Source organism: Triturus cristatus, chromosome 7 (genome assembly GCF_964204655.1).
Source record: "Triturus cristatus chromosome 7, aTriCri1.1, whole genome shotgun sequence".
Taxonomy (NCBI): domain Eukaryota; kingdom Metazoa; phylum Chordata; class Amphibia; order Caudata; family Salamandridae; genus Triturus; species Triturus cristatus.
Genome location: NC_140590.1, coordinates 191,705,748 through 191,726,451, shown reverse-complemented (window position 1 = coordinate 191,726,451; position 20,704 = coordinate 191,705,748). Strand labels below are relative to the sequence as shown.

At 50.3% G+C, this 20,704-nt stretch overlaps 1 long non-coding RNA gene across 1 annotated transcript in view; it reads right to left on the bottom strand.

Annotated features, from left to right (window-relative positions):
- LOC146809188 (uncharacterized) overlaps window positions 1-20,704 on the bottom strand; it is a 124,628-nt gene that overhangs the window by 13,389 nt on the left and 90,535 nt on the right. The window contains exons 2-3 of the long non-coding RNA XR_014966370.1: window positions 14,008-14,097; window positions 12,568-12,627 (exon numbers count right to left, since the gene is read on the bottom strand). This is a non-coding gene — a long non-coding RNA (uncharacterized LOC146809188). The remainder of the gene's footprint in view (window positions 1-12,567; window positions 12,628-14,007; window positions 14,098-20,704) is intronic.

Below are 20,704 nucleotides of genomic sequence, written 5' to 3'. Positions count from 1 at the left end.
GCCACCCAAAATGACACCACAGGTCTGCTACTGCAGCCTGGGTAAGGTGGTGCATGCACTATCTCACCATATACACACATATAAACCTATAAGTCACTCCTATGGCAGGCCTTATCAATCCTGAAGGCAGAGTGCTTGGTTCTTATGTGAGAGGGTGCCCCTGCATGAGCAGAGCCTCTCTGCAGCGTTCGTAGACCCTTCTCTGATGCTGTTTGTAGTGCAGCCTGACCATATACTCTTAAGTGCATTATAACCAAATGGTAAATGCTAACTTTGGACTGGCTGCACGGAAACATGTTGTGTTTGGTGTCAAACACCTTGGAATCTGTATGATCCCACCCTTCTGGAGGGAGAGACAAGGTATTCAAGGTAGAAACTTAATAGAGCGCTGACATCACAAAATGGTTGCTGCAGCCACAGACACGGGTCTGGCCTCCTGCTGCTGACCGAAACTCCGGTAGGGGGGGCTTGGACAATAGGTTTCCTGTCACAGGGAGGTGTAACCACCTCCCAGACAGGCTCATGTGTTTTGGGGCTGGGAAGGAGCACTCTCTGAGTGCTTTGAGGTCCTGCACTGGGGGCACATTTGGTGTCCCTGTGCATAGTCTAGCTCAAACCAGTTCAGGGGCTTCCAGCCCCTGCTCTGGCACGAAACTGGACAAAGGAAATGGGTGTAGCCACCCCTTCTTTCCAAACCCTCCCATAGGTGGGTCCCCAGAGTATGTCCAAGCCCCTACCTTAGAATAAGTATGGGACCCCTGTCCTTAGGACTTTAGATTACCCTGGACGAAACTCTGAAGTTGAATCCTGGAACTTCGACACTCTGCTCAAGATCAGAGGACTGAAGAAATCTCCCTTGGGGTCAAGGAGTGACTCCCCTGCTTGGCAGGCACCAACAAAGCAATTTGCCGGTCAGCATCATCGAAGCTCCCGCTGGACTCCGAAGTATTTGCAGCCCAGGAAGAGGATTTCTAGACATCTCAGAGGGCGATCGAGTCCCCAGCAAAGCTGAGACCCGCAGCCCTCGTGAGTAGCGTGGGACCGGATCTCCTGGTCACCATGCATTTCTGCAAGTGCATTAACTTCTCAACATCTCTTCCACTCATGCTTGGTCTGAGTTGTTGCCCTCACCTCGAGCACTGAATCCACTGAAGATTGTCGGCCTGGTCATTCCAAGTGACCCGTGGGCCACCATTTTGTGTTTTGTCTTGAGGTCCCTTCACGATCCCTGGTCCGTTGACTGGTGGATCCCTGAGGGGGTAACTTTCCATTTTCTTGAGCTTTCCTGGTTGCTCCAGACGTGCCCTGACTCCCACCCAAGTGGTGAGTCCCATAGACCTTGCTGGTCTGCACCGAAGCATCTTTCTCATTTCTGCGTGGGTTGCTGTTGCCAAGGCTTGTTGTGTCCAATCCGGGCACCGATACTGCAGCACTCGACATCCTTTGTGGGACAGTTTGAATCCAGCTCCTGGTCATCCTCGACGCCTCCTGGACCTCTTGGCTGAAGAGTCAAGCTTCACCTCTTTCACCTCAAATCACCCGACATCAGTGGGCATCTGCTCATCGCCTTCCTGGTCACTGGCAAGTGACCCACACTCTGTCCCCTCTGCTTTCAGGTTCTTCTCATCTGCGATCCAGGCTTGGATCTCTTCGGACACTTCGCATCTTCACGGCAGCAGCACTTCTTCGCCAGCTCCCATTCAAATTGACGACGCGACCTGACACCAAAAGAAACCTATGCACCCGGCTTCCCTGGGTGAGATAACATGAGTACTCCGGTGCTCCCGTGGGTGCTAGCCCTAGAACTTCCTAAGTCCAAAAGGGTTTGGTCCTGACTCATTTCTAAGTGTCCCTAATCTTTAAAAATCTAACCGCTGCTTTCCCCATGGAAGCCAACGGGAGCTCGCGGCTGTGTTCACACACTGCACACGGGCCCCGTGGGTCCCCTGTGTCACTACCTTGGGTGGTTCCTTGGGGTTCCAGCGATTCTACAGGCTCTAGGCCTTGTGTCCAGTTAAGTTGTGGTTCTTATAGCACTATTTTAGTATATGGTTTGGCTCGCCCCTAGGGCCTGACGTGTATTTGTGCTTTTTTACTGTGATTTTTGAAGTGTAACTTATGTGTTTTGACCTCTAGTCTCATAAAGAGACTACGAGGGTGTGTTTAGTAATAAATACATATATTTTATATATATACCTGGTGTGGATATCTTTCATTTAGTGACTCAAGAGATTATAGACTGGCAAAACAAGCTGCTTTACATTCCTTCAAGACTTAGCCTGAAGGCTGCTGTCCATAGCTATCACTAGGATAGCTTTCAATAAAGGTTGTCTTTATAACTAGTGGACAGCATATATCAGGCCAACTTCTCACACTGACGACACCACCTCTCCGAAGCTGTGAAGCCGAACCTATCAGTGCTGGGGCCGGAGCCACCGGCTACTTTGCAGAAGGCCCCGCACATGGCAAGGGATCCGCGGACGTCCCAGGAAGAGGAGGAGGAGCCAAGGAGGCCTGCAGGGCCACAGCATAGGCCTCCATTTGGACTCTGGTCACCCCCATGCTGGGAAACGGCGGGTAGGGTGGCAACGCGTGAGGCCACACAACCCGCGGAGAACCTGCGCCCCCCACAGGGCAGGGACTGGGCCTCGGGGACAAGCTGCGACACTTACCAACGGGCGAGCAACCCCCATGTGGCCTCGGAGGGGGACGATGTCGGAGACGGTAGCGGCAGTTCTTGAAACCTTCCACGGGGGACGGACGTGGTGACGACGCCGACCTGGACATGCGAGCCGAAAGGAGTTTCATTCGGTGCTCCCGCCGGGACTTCGGCTTCATCTGCTGACAAGCCTCTCAGTCCGTGGAGTCATGGTGCTCACCCAAACACCACATACAAATGGGATGAGGGTCCATCGCCGTCATCTGGCGCGTGCAAGACGAGCACGTCTTGAAGCCCGAAGGCATTCGCACACTGTTCTGAAAAGGAAACGCAAAGCGCAAAGTGTGAAAAGAAGGCCTGAAAACAGGTAAGGGACACGATCCAGATCCGCGTAGCACGCGGAAAAGAAGGGAGCTGGTGTCAGCACGCAGGGCTGGGTCTTATGCGACCTCGCCGAAGTCACACCGGCGGATGACACCAGAGCTGAGTTGTGTGGTACCGCCCCCCCCCCTCCCCCCCGAGGTGTAGAGAGGCTGGTGCAAAGAAAGTTTTCCGGGTCCAGTCTCATGACTGGGGATAATTCTACGTTAACGAATCTGCGACTAGTAGTCTCTATCGGATCTTATCTTTCGCCACTTTGCCTCCTTGTACTATATTTGCTTTGCTTCCTACTTTCTGGGGCACCATTAGTTGGAAGATCGGATAATTCGGTAATGATTCCCAATCCTCTCTACTCTTTATAACTTCCATTCCTGTATCAGTCTTAGGTTTGTGCTTCACTTCGCCCATATCAAATCATAATATAGCCGCTTTAACAATATACAAGATGGTTTCTTTTCTTTCCTCCAAGATCTGGACGCAATCAAACATGTTCCCCTGATGCTGTGCCCACTGGAACTTCAGGTCCCACTGCAGATCCACCAGCAGGATGCAGGAGGCCATCAGGCCCAGTAGCCGTAGGGTCATCCTGACCGAAACCCGGGATAGAGGCTGAAAGATCGAAACAATAGCCCGAATATCCCGGACTCGCTGCTTGGGAGGATAGACCTGAAACTGCGTCGTGTCCAGAACCGCTCCAATGAAGAGGAGCTTATGAGAGGGAGTCAGGTGTGACTTCAGCATGTTGATAGAGAACCCCAGCAAATGGAGGAGGTCCGCCGTAGTCTGCAGTTGGGAGACGACAGCCTTGGGTGAACCCGCCTTCAACAGCCAGTCGTCGAGATGGGGGAAGTCTGGAACCCCTGATCTGCGCAGATGAGCAGTGACCACCGTCATCACCTTTGTGAACACCCGAGGGACGCTGGTAAGGCTGAAGGGGAGCACAGTGAACTGAAAGTGCTTGTGGTCCACCGTGAACCGCAGGTAACGCCGGTTGGCTGGCAGGACTGGGATGTGGAAATGAGCCTCCAGCTAGTCCAGTGCTACCATCCAGTCTCCAGGGATGAGGGCAGACAGGACCTGAGCTAGCATCAACATTTTGAACTTCTCCTTCCGGAGGAAGCAGTTGATGTTCCTATGATCCAAGATAGGTTGCAGGCATTTGTCCTTCTTGGGCACCAGAAAGTAGTGGGATTAGCAACCATGACCTACTTCTTGGGCAGGAACTCACTCGATGGCTCCCTTGGCCAAGAGAGCCGTAACTTTCTGTTGGAGAAGGGCCAGATGATCCTCCGACATATGATGGTACTGAGGTGGCATGGCTGGGGGGTAGTCTCGAAGGGGAGGGAGTAACCCCTTTGGACTATCTGCAAAACCCACCTGTCTGACGTGATGGTGCACCAGTGGGGGAGGTGATGGCGAATCCTGCTGCCCATTGGTGATTGGTGGCCCTGAAAGGTCAGACTAGGAGGATTTGAAGGCTGCTGCAGAGGGGGCGCTGGTGGACTGGCCCGCTCACTGGCCCCTACACCCAAGACGGTGGGTCTCACATTCCGGCCGCGCAGGGTCTGAACAGCTTGCGCTGGCCTGTGGCTCTGGCTGGAACGTGGCGGGGCACCCCTTCCGTAGCCACAAAAGTGTCGAAAAGCAAATTTCGCAGGGTGGGTGGTGGAGAGGCCCAAGGACTTGGCCGTAGTCCGAGAGTCCTTGAAGCGCTCTAGTGTGTTGTCCGCTTTGTCGCCGAACTGGCGACGGCCATCAAAGGGCATGTCCATCAGGGTGTTTTGGACATCCCTGGGAAAGTCAGTCGACCTCAGCCAGGCATAGCGCTTAATGGCTACCAACATTGAAATCGTCCTGCCTTGCGAGTCGGCGGAGTCCAGCCCACATCGGATGGTAAACTTTGCTGCTTCTCTCGCCTCTGCAACTGCACGGTAGAGCACGGCCCGGGCCTCCTCCGGGCCCTGGGGCAGCACCTGCGCTACTGTTTCCAACACAGAGTGGGTGTAATGGCCAAACAGACATGCGGTGTTTACCAACCGCAGTCCCAAGTTAGAGGAAGAAGACATCTTCTTCCCAAGATGGTCCAGCTTTTTCGATTCCCTATCAGGTGGTGCATTAGGGAATGCGTCTTTGGACATTGAGGCTTGGACCACCAAGCTCTCAGGGGTGGGGTGTTGGGAGAGGAAAGTGGGGTCACCCGGGACTGGGCAGTGGCGTCGGGCAATCATCCTATCCACAGGAGCCCCTGTGTCGGGCCTGGACCATGTGCCCAAAAGTATGTGGGTTAGGGCTTCATTAAACGGCAGCAGGGGCTCCAAAGAGCTCGCTGCCGGCTGAAGCACCACTGCCAGGAGGGTAGTCCTGACTGCCATCGTAGGTAGCTTGAGGTTGAGAGCCTTGGCCGCCCTATGCAACACCATTGCGTAAGATTCTCCCTCCTCCGTAGCCACGGTAGGGTGGAGGCCGTGGTCAACACCGGCTGGGGACACAACAGGCGTCGGCTGCGGGTGGGGTGCCGGTGGAATCGGCGCCATGGGAAGTGCAATAAGGTCGACCGCTGCCAATCCGGATCCAGGCCTGGATCCAAGGGGACCCTGCGGTGCTGGTGCTGGAGCCATCTGCTTTGAAGGCCCAGGGCCCCCAGCCGAGTCTGCGGGGCCCAAAGGCACACCGGCGGAGTCGGGCTGCCCAAAGGCAGCATGAAATGCTTCGTAAAAGCTTTGAAGCTCGGCAGGGGTCGCTCCAGGTCCTGGAAAGGGAGGGAAACTCAGAGTCGACCCATCGGGCACAGCACGCGGAGCCAGCGGAGGGGCACCGCCCTCATCCCTTGTCGCGTTGGCCGACGGACAGGGAGAAGTCAAAGAGCGACAATGCTTCTTTGACTTCTTCTTGTGCTTTGACTTACCTGAGGAGTACTAAGACTTAGAAGAGGACTGGTGGTGGTGGCTCCGAGACCGGTCCCTCGACCTCCCACGCGACCGGGACCTTGAACGGGCACTGAACGGACTGCCGAGCCTCGAGAAGCTTTCGGGACCGCTCCCTCAAAGAACTTCAGATTCATGTTCCAGCAGTCGGAACACAACTTGGAGTCGTGGTCTTGTTCCAGGCAAAACAGGCACATGCAGTGCGGATCCGTCACCAAAATCAACCGTCGGCAGGAGCCGCAAGCCTTGAAACATCCCTGCGCCATCAGGAGTCGAGGACTCAAAACGGTGTCGACAAAAGTCGTCAAAAAATTCAGTCATAAAGTGATTGGAGGTACCGCTCTCTCCGAATCTGCGCTGGCTGGCATGGAAAAAGAAAGAACTTGCGCCAGCGCGGTGTCCAAGTAGCTGCCGTGACATCATCACGGTGACCACGATGCCGACGATGAACGCGGAGCCGACCGACGCCATCTTTCGACGCGCAGGGGTACTGCTGATGAAAAATTCCTCGGATCCAGTCGGATGCCTGGGGGTAATTCTAAGGTAAGGAATCTATAACTAATTGTCTCATTCAGATTCAGGTGTTTTAGTGTAGTTGGACATTTTGAAACCTGATACAATTACTTCATCTTGTCTCAGAGGCTATGTCAGTGGTTTGCCTTGGTAATGCTAAATTTCACAGTATCGAGGTAAGCAAAGAGCCTATATAATCTGACCCCACACTCCCAGTGATTTCTCTGGAAATAGGAGTATCGATGTCAAAACTCTATGTAATGCTTTTAGGGCTTCAGAGATGATAAATTCTTGGTGGTTCTCTGGCCGGAGGTCATTGTCTGCCATATGGTTGAGAGCCGGCATAGACATAAAAAAACAAGTCATTTTGATCTAGTCCCTCACTACTACCTTTACTAGTCCCTAAAGGGTGCTTGCCCATCTCGTCATTCCTTATGTTTTGGTTCTCTGACTGTTATCGGACCCTGCTTTACCCACCTTCCGAAGGTGGGCAGCACCAAGGGGCATGTATGGCACATCTGGGAGGTTGCAGTCGTACAAGACTGGAGTTTTAACACAAGAAAGTAGGTCTCTCACAACATTGTGCAATCCAATTACAACCATTCAGAGCCTCATTTAGAATTACTGGCTTCTTGGGGCGCAGGCCTAATAGCTAAGTGGCTCTGCTTGCTCCACCTCTTAGTCAGTTGGTCATCTATATATTTTCAATAACTCAGCTTGTTTATCCGATTTTATATATCAGCCCGATGTCTTTCTGTATTTCCAACTATATTTTCAACTTTGTCATGCGACTCGCACACCACCTATGTATAACCATTAGTTCTCTCAGTTGGTCTACTGTGGAAGGTTTCGCTACTCAAACCTGCAGGACTTTCACAAGTCACTTCATGGTTGATCTGGTTAATTTTTTGAAAGAAGCTTGCAATTAACTTAGAGGCTGGTTTGGAAATTACCAGGGGTTCAACTGTAGACACCTCCTGATCAGGAGGCCTTTTAATAAGGGATATTTGCTGGAATGTTTTTGTTGACACTCTTGTTGATCTTCTTCGCCTTTGGTGGGGTCGTAATCAGTCTGTTGTTCACTCTCAGGGAGCGTCTCGGTACCATCTGCTTCCCAATTATACATTTCTTCCTGGTGGCACCATACTCCTCAATGGATCTATCGATTAGCACTCAACGACAGAGGAGAACTGGTAGAGGTAGTAACTCTAAAACACTGTAATGTTCCAAAGAGCGACCAAGTGGGCCCTTAAATCCTTGTGTCTTGGCTTGATATCTCCACCCTTAATACTGGACACCCCCTTACTAGTGCCGCCACCCTGATAGCTTACCACTGCTATCACTTCTAAGGGCCCACCGCCCTCCGTTAACCACCTTTGCAGTCACCACCTCTCCTCGGGACTCCAGGGTAGCTAGTACGGATTTTTGGGTGGCGGGTTTATCGCAGCGCCCATAGTCAGCAGCAGGTGGAGGCAGATGGTACAGGGCCGGCACGAGCACACCAGTTAGCAATGTTCCTGGATCCTGGGAATAAATATTGAGTCCAGTACTTTCAGGTGAGCAACGAACCGAACCCTTTTTATCTTGTTTCGCGCCTATTTCTCAGCAGGAGGCACTGGCAGAAATGCTGAAGTGCAGGTCAGGTTCTCCAGGGGACCCATGCCCCCCCCAAAATATGGAAGGAAGTAGCACACTCCGCCGTTCATGTGTTATTACATATATGGAACACCTCTCTTGGCTCTGGCATCTTCCCTGATTTATGGAAGCATGCTACGCTTTTGCCTCTGAAGAAAAAACCTAATGTTGATTCTGCTGGTTTTGGCAAACTACAGACCTATTTCTTTAATGCCGGCGCCAGCCAAGATGCTGGAAAAGGTTGTCCAGCATCAATTGGCTAAATTTTCTGAGAGCAATAACATTTTACATGATACTCAATCTGGCTTTCGTGCCGGTTTTAGTACAGAGACGTCCCTCTTTGAGGTGGCTGAATCAGTGAGGTTGGCGGTAGACTATGGGGCATCAGCCATGCTGGTGCTCCTGGATCTATCCGCCGCATTTGACATGGTAGACCATGATATTTTGATTCAACACCTCCTAGACTTCGGCATTAGGGGAACCGCCCTTGAGTGGGTTAGGTCATTCCTTCACTAGCGGGCTCAAAGGGTGGCTTTACAAGCTTATCAGTCTGAGCAGAAGCGTTTGTGGTTTGGGGTGCCCCAAGGATCAGCTTTAAGTCCACTGCTGTTCAACATCTATTTGGCACCCCTGTTTTCACTTATTGCCAACTGGGGGGTCAAGGCAATATCTTATGCCGATGCCACCCAGCTGGTGTTCCCTTTTAAAGACTAGTCAACTTATTCCTTTAAGAGCTTCAAGAGTTGCCTTAAGGATGTTGCAGTTTGGATGAACAATAATAAATTAAATTAAATGCTGAAAAGACAGAAATGATGTTCTTTGGGACCAACAAGCCTCCTGATTTGTGGTGGCCGCAGGAAATGGGGTTACCACCCACCCCAGTGGGCACTGTTAAAAATCTTGGAGTACATTAGGAGGCAGATCTGTCATTTTCCTCTCAAATCCAGCAGATAACATACTCCTGTTTTGGTAAATTGAGGTACATGAGGAAATTTCTATATTTGTTACCAGAAAACTGCTGTCGAACCGTAGTTCATGCAACAGTGACGTCCAGACTGGACTATGCGAAAGACCTTTACCTGGACCTCCCTGCTTACTTGGTTAAGAGACTACAGCTGGTCTAAAATGCGGCTGCGAGATTGATTAAACGTGTACCTATGCGTCAACATATCTCTCTGAATATTAAGGAACTTCACTTGTTACCGGTGGCCAATAGAATTAAATTTAAGGCCTTAACCTTAGCTTTTCATTCATTCCATGGACTCTGTCCCAGATATCTGAAACAACGGTTATGTGCCGACAAGCAGACTAGTCTACTGCGTTCCAATAATCAGAATCTGCTTGTTACCCCACGAGTTAGGAAGGAGCGCTGGGGCGGCAGATCCTTTGTGGTGAGAGCCGCCAAGCTGTGGAATTCTTTGCTGCCTGCTTTGCGGCAGATCAAATCAGAATGGCTATTCAGGAAGGCAGTTAAGACTTGGCTCTTTAACTTGAATTAATTCCGATGGTTGACTGGTGTTTGTCCTTTTTATTTCGCTGTCACTTGTTTTAGCGCCGGGACACCTCCTTCGGGAGGTAGCTGTTTGCGCTCTATAAATGGTTGTATTATTATTATTATTATAAATGGGACTTATACACTGTCCACTCGCCATCAACACAAAAGCAGCACAATGCTTACAGTTAACAGCTGCCCTCACCATCGACCACTTTAGCTTTGTTCTCCTTGGTTCTCCTACGTTCTCCTCCTCCCCTTCTGTGAAGCAGTGGCGTGGTGGGCTGGAGATCATAAAGGAGGCAAAGACCACAAACTGGGACCAGGAGTGCCCCACTGCAGGTTTTAAATTTAAAAGCAGGCTGGAAAGAGGGAGACCGGATGGCTATTTTCTCCGGCACTAGCACCTACTCATTGTTCCTTACTAGTGCTCATTGTGGGCCTCATGATCCCCTTCTCAGCCCGGACACCAACGCCAAGTGGTGGATGCTAAAAACTAGCACGGGGTGGCTCAGCTCTGACCAGCAGCACTGCGTCCATCATGTTCGTCTCCCCATCGTCCTCCGACAGCTCCAGCATATTAACCACAAGTGTGGCTCCCCAAGTGTCCTCTCAGCCTTGGCTCCACAAGCGTCCCCTCAGCCTTGGCTCCACAAGCGTCCCCTCAGCCTTGGCTCCACAAGCGTCCCCTCAGCCTTGGCTCCACAAGCGTCCCATCAGCCTTGGCTCCACAAGTGTCCTCTCAGCCTTGGCTCCGCAAGCGTCCTCTCAGCCTTGGCTACGCAAGCGTCCTCTCAGCCTTGGCTCCGCAAGCGTCCTCTCAGCCTTGGCTCCGCAAGCGTCCTCTCAGCCTTGGCTCCACAAGTGTACTCTCAGCCTTGGCTCCACAAGCGTCCTCTCAGCCTTGGCTCCACAAGCGTCCTCTCAGCCTTGGCTCCACAAGTGTACTCTCAGCCTTGGCTCCGCAAGCGTCCTCTCAGCCTTGGCTCCGCAAGCGTCCTCTCAGCCTTAGCTCCGCAAGCGTCCTCTCAGCCTTGGCTCCACAAGCGTACTCTCAGCCTTGGCTCCGCAACCGTCCTCTCAGCCTTGGCTCCGCAAGCGTCCTCTCAGCCTTGGCTCCACAAGTGTACTCTCAGCCTTGGCTCCACAAGCGTCCTCTCAGCCTTGGCTCCACAAGCGTCCTCTCAGCCTTGGCTCCACAAGCGTCCTCTCAGCCTTGGCTCCACAAGCATCCTCTCAGCCTTGGCTCCACAAGCGTCCTCTCAGCCTTGGCTCCACAAGCGTCCTCTCAGCCTTGGCTCCACAACCGTCCTCTCAGCCTTGGCTCCACAAGTGTACTCTCAGCCTTGGCTCCACAAGCGTCCTCTCAGCCTTGGCTCCACAACCGTCCTCTCTGCCTTGGCTCCACAAGCGTCCTCTCAGCCTTGGCTCCACAAGTGTACTCTCAGCCTTGGCTCCGAAAGTGTCCTCTCAGCCTTGGCTCCACAAGCGTCCTCTCAGCCTTGGCTCCGCAAGCGTCCTCTCAGCCTTGGCTCCGCAAGCATCCTCTCAGCCTTGGCTCCACAAGTGTACTCTCAGCCTTGGCTCCGCAAGCGTCCTCTCAGCCTTGGCTCCACAAGTGTACTCTCAGCCTTGGCTCCACAAGCGTCCTCTCAGCCTTGGCTCCACAAGCGTCCTCTCAGCCTTGGCTCCACAAGTGTACTCTCAGCCTTGGCTCCACAAGTGTACTCTCAGCCTTGGCTCCGCAAGGGTCCTCTCAGCCTTGGCTCCACAAGTGTACTCTCAGCCTTGGCTCCGAAAGTGTCCTCTCAGCCTTGGCTCCACAAGTGTACTCTAAGCCTTGGCTCCGCAAGCGTCCTCTCAGCCTTGGCTCCGCAAGCGTCCTCTCAGCCTTGGCTCCACAAGCGTCCTCTCTGCCTTGGCTCCACAAGCGTCCTCTCTGCCTTGGCTCCACAAGTGTGATCTCAGCCATTTTCTTTTTCTCATGCGTCCTCTTTTTACTATCGGTTTAGAAAGAGATCTGGTGAATTCTATCAACACTAGTGAATCCACTGACTTGAATTGTGCCTTGAAAAGCCCTGATGGGTTTGCATTGACAGCCATCCAACTGATCCTGCAATCACTGGCAAGTGATTCTAGAGAAACACTTGCATTAAGCCACTGTGATTGCAATTATCTATAACCTGGAAACAACTGCAGCACAAAATATCTCCAATGCATTCAGCCTTTTTACCCAAGCACAGTGGGAATTCAGTGGTACCACGTTGGAACAGGTGAGATTAACCCACTTCCGCGCCATCCTACAAGGATTTGAATAACTACTGCTTGCAACGCCACTGTTCAAAGTAATCCAAGAGTTATTAATATATGAAGATTGCTCAGTTATTACTCGTCAGGAAATGTCCTAATGTTACCCAAATTTGGATCAAGCTCCACCTAAAACTGGCAGTGATCCTTCTATTAGAGATATGACTTAAGCCCAGAGATCTCTGGTGTATCATGGAATACACAGAGAATTACTGATAGAGAAGTTAGGTGGGGAGACAATTACTAGTAACATCCATAAACAATACATTGCTATACGTTCCCCTTCGGTATTAAATGAAGACAGCAGGTAAGCTGTCAAGATGGACTCAAACCTGGTGATCATCAGCAGCACATTGAGCCGCATCCCAGTTACCTCAACCTTGTCAAACCGTTTATTGGGGATCTGAGTGCCTCTGATCATTGGATCACCCTTTGATGTCTCTACAGGGGAAGTGACACCAAGGTGGAGCGCCAATGGTGGTACCAGAACTAACAGAGCTTCATGCTGCAATGAGCAGATACGTTAAGGGAGGGACTGGGAAAAATAAAGCGGAGGCTGCAAGAGGATGAACATTTACATTTTTGACATCTGTAAAGTAAAATACATATATTGATCCACATTAGTTGTACATGTCAGAGATGCAAGGAAAACTTACCAGAGGTGCTGTGGGAGGTCAGTAAGAGCAGGAGGATAAGAATTGCTCCTCGTTCTACAACTAAAGGAGAAAATGAAAATTGTTAGACTGCATAACTTGTGAGTTCGATTCCATATGTGTCTGATGGCACGAGACCATCTTTGCTCTGTTGAACTTTCCTGCAATCATCAATAACTATGAAGGTAACGCATATGTTTCAGCTAGATATTCTTTTGGGGGTCTTAATCTGGTAACACTGTGCTATCAATACGGTTACTGGCATGTGTTCAGCAATATAACGATTTGAAAGAGCTGCACTGGCCCATTCTAGAAGACCGTAGTGTCTGCTGACTTTCCAAAATCCAGATATTTGGATGTTTAGAAATGTAACCAGGATATTTCCAAATTGGGGAATTAGAAAACCGACTGCCGGAGTCCAATGCTCACTAGGCAAACCCTGTTGCACCTCTGACTTTGAATCGAACGTTTAGGCCACTGGTTTTGAGGCCCTTGTACGCTGTACGCTGCTGCTGGGTGAGCAAGATATGAAAAGTGTTATTGTAGCCAGCACAACGGCTCAGTGAGCTAAACGCAGATGTTTATTGTAATTATCAGGTTACAAATTTGAATCAATCAAGGTAAACTTGACCTCTCCTTCTTCTGGTATCTAAAATATCTTAAAAGAAAACTATTATACACCGTGATGTGGCGTTATTGTTTGAACAAAGCAAATGAGAGGATGTGGTCTAACGGCTAATGCGGTTGATCTCAAATCTGGGTAATCGGGTTCGAGTCTTGGCAATGACACTGAACATCCTGTGATTCTGGGCAAATCACTTAATCTCCCCGTGCCTAACAAAATGAACGTGTCCTTGTGCGATGCAACTGGTGCTCATGTAAAGCGCTCCGATACCTTCGGGTCAAGTTTGCGCTATATAAAACTGAATAAATAAATAAATCAGAAGACACTTACACATTGTGGTAAATCTATGAAAATGAAAGGTTTGACTCTCAAAGTCTAAAAATAATTCTGTTGTGTAAAATGGTCCCAATTACAGCACTTTGTAGTCTCAAATGTTAGTTACTTCCGACTGTTCCATTTTGTATGCCAGAGAACCTCAACTACCAGCGGGTATCTGAAATTACCATGCGAGTGTTTGCAGTATAAAACTAGGCAAATACACTTTTGTAAGAATATCTTGGGAACATAATAGTTTATTATGAAAACATTTCCGCATGGTACCGCCTTATTGAAATGTGCAGTGCAGAAAATATATTGTATGCAAATTTTATCATGTCCACTTCCGAAGAGTTTCTCAAAATGTCTTCAACGGTGCCATTACTTGTGTACTGCCGCCAACCTTATCCCATGCATGGGGTGCAGACTGTCTGGCATTAGGTACAAGTCAAGCAGACTTCTTGAAGAGGGATTCAATCAGTAATACACACTGCGAGACTTACCTGCCCCACCAAGGGCACAGCTTCTAAACAGATTCAGGAAGCCACCCCTCACCACTTCAAAGAGATGTGTTGTCCCAAAAGCCTTTGATTCTATGAAAATTAAGGTATGTGAAAACACGACAAAACATTAGTTGTTATAAATTTATACAGCACTTTAGATAATGTATGCTCGTGTTTAGCTTTAAAAAACAAAAACAAAAGAAACAAAAAAGGGCCTTGGGCGCTTGCATGCCAGAACAGACAATGGACACAATTCATTTAAATAACAAGCATTAAAAATGCAATAGGTCTCGCCTTTGATTAAGTTAAAGCCATTTGCTTTGCTAATGTATTGTATAGCAAAGACAATGGTTTTAACTTAATAAAAGGTGAGACCTATTGCATTTTCAATGCTTGTTATTCCAGCCAATTATTGCACCTCTGGCCTGCTCGGAGAGCGGAGGTTGCCTCATGGTCGCTAATTTGCATGGCTATCGGTGGGGATTTCTCAACAGTGCCCGCGCTTCAAGGGGTTAATTACTCAGTGAAGCCTCGTCGCCTGCAGACGCTCTGCTGAAGCCCGCATCGTCTTCTAATGAGGCCGGGAGCGGAGGCTTGGCTATCAGAGAGCCCGGAGCTGGTTCATCTTAAGAGGAGTTGGGAGAGTGGCAGTTGAGAGGCCCACGGATGAGAGGTTGGCGGCTGAGAGGCCCTTGGATGGGAGGACAGTTGCTTTCAACGGACCAGTATATAAATACTGCAGCCCAGTGTCACTGCACCAGCCTGGGACGGAGCCTGAAGACCCTGCCTTTTAAGTAACTTCAGCCAGGCAGAGGAATGCTCACCATGTGCCGCCTCAAAGCACTACATTTGAATGAAGGTCTCTGCTTTCCCATCACAACCCGACTCCAGCGAGATTAAATGGAGTGCAGGGTGGGGGAGAGAGATGAGTAAATGACCAAACTGCCTGTTCTCCACTTAAGCGATACTCAGCAAACTGGGTCTTTTAAATAACTGCTCGCGGGCACGTTCAAGTGCGTGGCAGGTGCAGGAAGCTGCTATAGCGTGCTGCAAGTGGGTCACTCAGGGACCATCTGAGGGCTCGAGGTTGTGTGCAAAATACCCAGGAAAGGCTGCAGACTGGTATTCTTGGGAGCGAGTTAAAGCAGCAATGGGGCGGGTGGGGGAGCGAGATAAAGGCGGGTGTTTTAGAAGTGGTGAGGGAGGGAAAGCAAAAGCACGCTGCTATGCGTGCGCACACACACGGGGGAGGGAAAACAAAAGCACGCCGCACGCGGCAGTGAAAGTGAAAGGCCACGCTAATTAAAACAAGATCGTGTTGAACTGTCCACTGTCTGTACGTACGCGTGCATGTTTAGCTTTGGCTGAATGGCGAGAGCAGCCATCTTTGTCCATCCGTACGCGTGCATGTTTAGCTTTGGCTGAATCGATTGCAAAAGGCACTCGCAATGGCTGCGTATGCGTGCTGCTAACGCCAGGCGAGACCTAAAAACATAGTATGAGAAAGAGTTTCATCAGCAGTGTTTTAATGTGTAGTATTCCTCTGCCCTGCCATTATTTAGAATAGGGTGATGGTTTGAGTTTGTCTTTGGCAGCATTTGCAGGGGGCACTTCTGGTTTTAGCTGTAGAGATGCCTTAACGTGCTGTTTCTTTGATTACACGATGGAGACCCCACGACCCAGGGAGGTCTCCACAGGGTCCACTTTCTTCAAAAGTGTTCACAGTTTTGCAATACACTATGCTTTGATCTTTGGCTGATGGCTCTGGTAAGATGTTTTTATTGTGAATTGTGTCTAGAATGAAAAACAGGAAAGGGAAGTTTTGCAGTACAAAATGAATGAATTCAATTGGAAAAAAAGAAAACAAACAAATTGCAAGTGAAAAACAGGCAGTTTTGGACTTACTTCATGGATTGTGTGCACCTATATGGCATGAATGATTGAGGAAATTCTTCATAAGCTGGATCTAGATGAAGGGTGTCCAACATAAGTCCAGGAGGGCCCAATTCCGCCCACAGTTCCACGGTTTCCATATTGTTCCACATGGATTTAATTTCCATAGTCAGTGGTTACCCAGAAATTCTGTCATGGATCCGGTCCTTCTGGACCTATGCTGGACACACCTGGTCTAGACATATGGTTGGACCTTGGTGATGAACTTTGACAAAAGTAGGGCTGCTTCTTTGCAGCATGAAATAAGTTAGAAACCTCTGACTGCAAAGGAGTGGCCTGGCTGTCCTATACAGTGATGCAACGTCAGTGAGCGGAATTCATGATGAGGTAAAGGCAGAACAGAAGAACCTATGTGTGACAGCTAGTTGTACACAGCATGCGGATGTAACACTGCCAATAAAACGCAGATTTTAAAGCACTGCTTTGCAGAGGAGGGCTGGCAGTGCATGTCGTTGCTTACTTCTTTATCATTATCAGATGCAGTTCCAATCTCTTTGGTCACAACTCTCTGTTACTCACTCAGCAAGGAGAATTTGTCTCTGTGGTCATTCGTCTGCATTTCATTTTTGTATCCAAAGGTCTCCTCTGTTACTTAATTCACAAATTAACGTGCATGTAAAGTGTTGCTGTAAAAGAACTGAGTTACTGCAGTGTTCATTCTCACTTTGTAGTGGTTTGTCAATTTCGATCTAAAAGTGAAACCCTGAACTTGTTTGGTCTCAGCCAGAGTTAAAAGCTGGCCACAAACAGAAGGGGTGTTAGTGGGTGTATCTCCTATGCAAATGTTTAGGACTTCAAAGTACAAACTTTACAAGGGGGCTTCGAGGTTCTCCCATTGGACTTTTATGGGACCAGCAGAGTATTTTAGGGAAAAATAGGCCAGTAACGTTGGATAAAACTGGCACAACGATGGCTGCAGTCTGTAAGCCTGAAGCCTGCTTGTTTTCTTTATGTTTCACTGTTTTACAAGTGCCTACATGGCGCAGTGCAGCCACTTCAGACCGCTGTGAGACACTTAACATGAGCAACCGTCAACAGCTCTGTAGCGCGGCGGGGCCTGTGTCGCATTTAGGTGTGACAGCACTCAAAAAAAGGACACAGGACCACCAGTTACTCCTCGTGGCCGGAAGACCCCGAGCGGTCTTCGACCTCGTTTATTTATACCCTCGGGACAAGCCCGCCTGAGGGGTGTGTGTATGCGTGTGAAATGCAACATTGTAAGAGAGAGCCCGGATGGCTCGCTACAGTTCAGGACTATCAAGTTCTCCCCGGTCATGGGGAAGTATATACAAAATCCTACAGCCTCTGACTCGGGACTGGGTTCGGCCGGAGACCATACTTCTGGCTCCGGACACAGGGCTCCGGGGAGATGCCCAATGGGACACTCCTGGACACCTCGGTGGCAGTGTCCTGGTTGGTTGGCCGTACATTGTCAGCGTGGCCCTGACTGACTTGCTGAGGGGTGATCGGTGAGGTGATCCTCTCGCTGGGAGACACAGGTGAAGAGAGGTTCAAAGGTGATTCTTGATAGCCGGACCCATCTCGATTCATATCCGCCTCCGAGATCTTCTTGAAGCTCGATACGTTCCTGGTAATGGATTGCTGTCCCCTTTTAGCCGTGACCATGGTCCCTTGAACACCGACTGTGGAAATTTAGTTTACAACTGAACATTATCTGCGCCATCTTGCCTCTCCCCAGCGCCACGCACCGGAAACATACGACAGCCATTTTAGGCACCCCACTCTCTCTCCCCGCTCATTACCGATCACCAGCGCGCCCCTCAGGCGCTGCGAACATCCCCCGCGCGCTGGCCACCCCCGCTCTCTCGTACATGGGCTGTAAAACCTCTCCTTCTGCGCATCCCTGCCATGGAATCGCACCCCGTGCCTGACCAACACTTCCTTTTCATCCCATACATGGTCATACATCCTTTCTGATAACCCCCTTCCTCTGCGCCCCATTGTCCGAACCGATCCCAGGCCATCACCTAGCCCTGCGGATGCAGTTTATTGCCCCTACTGTAAGGGAAACACCCCACATCAAAAGGATTACAGTAGATCAAGGCCCCCCACCCCCTGAGACCTGACCGGTCGCACACACCCCCGGGAATTGGCGGAATGTCCAGCTGTGTGATAGCCATCTCGTACTGTGGGTGGGGTGGGGACTTCCACTGTAGATATGTGTGGGAACAAGCTTGAAGTGGGGATTCTGAGGATGTTCTTTCATGTATCAAAGCGCTCTCAAAAATGTGCCATGTATGATTAGCCTGCAATAAAGTCATAAACCTGTGTATAAGAGGCCGGGCCTCAGAGATGTGGTTAGAGCACCTCATGACGATACCTTGCTGTCTGACCTGATGTGTTCTCCTCCGGAGAGAAATAAAACCTTGTTTCCTGCCTTCCAGTCTCCGGCGCCTGCCTCTTTATTGGTTTAGCATCGAATGGTATAAGAGGCGATTACCGCCGGGCAATACTTGAAAGGTTATCAACTACGACTGCCGCTACCATTTAACAAGTGGCATCCCAAGCGTGGGGCCCATCAGCGACACGTGGATCCAGTGGGAGAAGTCCCGACGACAGAGTGAACGACTGCAACGATCGGGAGAGCTCCTGCCCGATAGACCCTCGTCTGGCAGCCGATCATCCGAACTTCACTGGTTCCGAGCAGACCTCTCTCGAGTGATCTACGGTCCTGACTGGGAACCATCAGGAGTGCCGCGGCAAATACGGAGAGTAGAGGACCATCGGGCACTGGAGGCGGAAGACGAGAAACTGTCCACGCGGTCCGGGTAAGGTCGTGAAACACGACAAATTGCGAAACGATTGATTGATTGATTGAAAATACTAGTATTGCTTATTGATTGTTCTCTTTGAGATATTCGCTGTCTGCAAACGGGGAGGAGTAGAAATACTCTCTCTCTCCCTTTGCAAATAGTGAAGGGTAGGTAACGCAGACTTTTGTCCCCATTGTAACCTGTCGTGCCTATTTTTATCTCCCCACTGATTGATTGTCCAAATATTGATTGTTTTGAAGGATAGTACTCTTTGAGATATTCTCTGTTTGCAAATAACGTAGAATAGAAATATTCTGTCTAGTCTTTGCAAATAGTGAAGGGTAGGTAACGCAGACTTTTGTCCCCATTGTAACCCGTCGTGCCTATCTCTTTCTCACCATTGATTGATTGATTGTCCGAACACTAGTTGTTCGATATTGGTTCTTTGGAGGTATTCTCTGCTTACAAATAACGTGGAATAGAGATATTCTATCTAGTCTTTGCAAGCAGTGAAAAGATAGGTAGTGCTGACTTTTGTCCCCGTTGTAACCCGTCATGCCTATCTTCTCCCCACTGATTGGTAGCTGGTTCTGCCCGGACCGCTTATTAGAGACGAACCATCCAGCTCCACTGGAAGACACCCCTAATAAGGATTAGTCGCTGTAGCTTACAGCAAGCTAGGGAATAAAAATCGCTATAAAGAAACAAAAATAATCTAGTGAGACCAGTGAACCGCTGATGGGACCCTTTTTGACCCTACAAACACAAGAAACGCTAGGAAATAGCCCTTTACGAGGAATATGAAACTAGGAGGAGGAGCCAAGCCCACGGTCGAGGTAGCCACGAGGTAGCTCGGCTCCGCCGCTCTCATTGCCTAAAACATGTCTGCCTTACTGCCCACCCCGCCTAGTAAACGCGACAAAATCCTGCACCAACGGAAGCCTGCTGGTACCCACTATCGACGTCCCCGAACTGGGCTAGATCGCGCACAATTGGGCTATGTTATTTTTCCGATTACGCAGTAACATCCTTGTGCTCGTTACCAGATTGCAAATATGTACAACACTCCAACAAAGTAGTATAGTTATAACATTTTAATAACTTATAGGTATAACAACACGCCGACAGGGTAAACACATTAAAACACGTTTTTAAACAACTATTTACATGACAGTCCTCGCCCCTCCTTCTTCGAAATAGCAACATTGGCCTGTTTTGGGCGGTCCTTTTAGTTGGCTTTGGGCTATAAAAGACCTGCAAAATCCATCGGCCTGTGAGGCGGCATCAGTGGCGGACGATTGTGCGAGTACCGGAGGCTACGCGCAGCGCCGGGACCCTGGCAACGCCAGGGTAGAGTCCACCACGTTGTACTGGCCTTCCCATTCTCCGCTTCGACCGGCAGCGAAGGGTGCCCTGGCAGGGGGGAAGCGACGCGGACAGGCCTCCCCCGCCTCCCCCGCCTCCCCAGGTGGAGGCTCGCCAACAGAGAAGGCACCCCTGCCGATTCACTCGCCGGCCGGCTGAGTGGGCGCCCCATCACTCACCGACCAAGCTGCAGCAGGACAGCCATTCAAGTCTTGCCTGCCGGGTAACCACTCAGGCGCGGATCCACTAAGATTGCCATTAACGTTTCACTCGAGAAATGGGCCCCCGCAGCCGAGTGATCAAGGGACCCACCCCGGTGGCGATACCATCGAACTGCTGCTGTCGCTGCCACTGGACTCCAGAGATGGCGGTTGGTTCTTCAGATTTAGGCCCGGCCCGCTAAAAAGACGGCTCTGGACTCGGAAGCTTGTCTGCTCGGGCGTGGGCTCCACCCTTGAAAAACACCCTCTCAGCTTTGCAGATTCTGCGGGAGTCATTGACATTCGACTCCAGTGGACCTCCGGTGGGGGCAATCGCCGCTATTTGCTTGATTATTCCACATTAACTTGTCCTTGCCCCGGGCGGCAGCCATCTTGCCTCCGTTT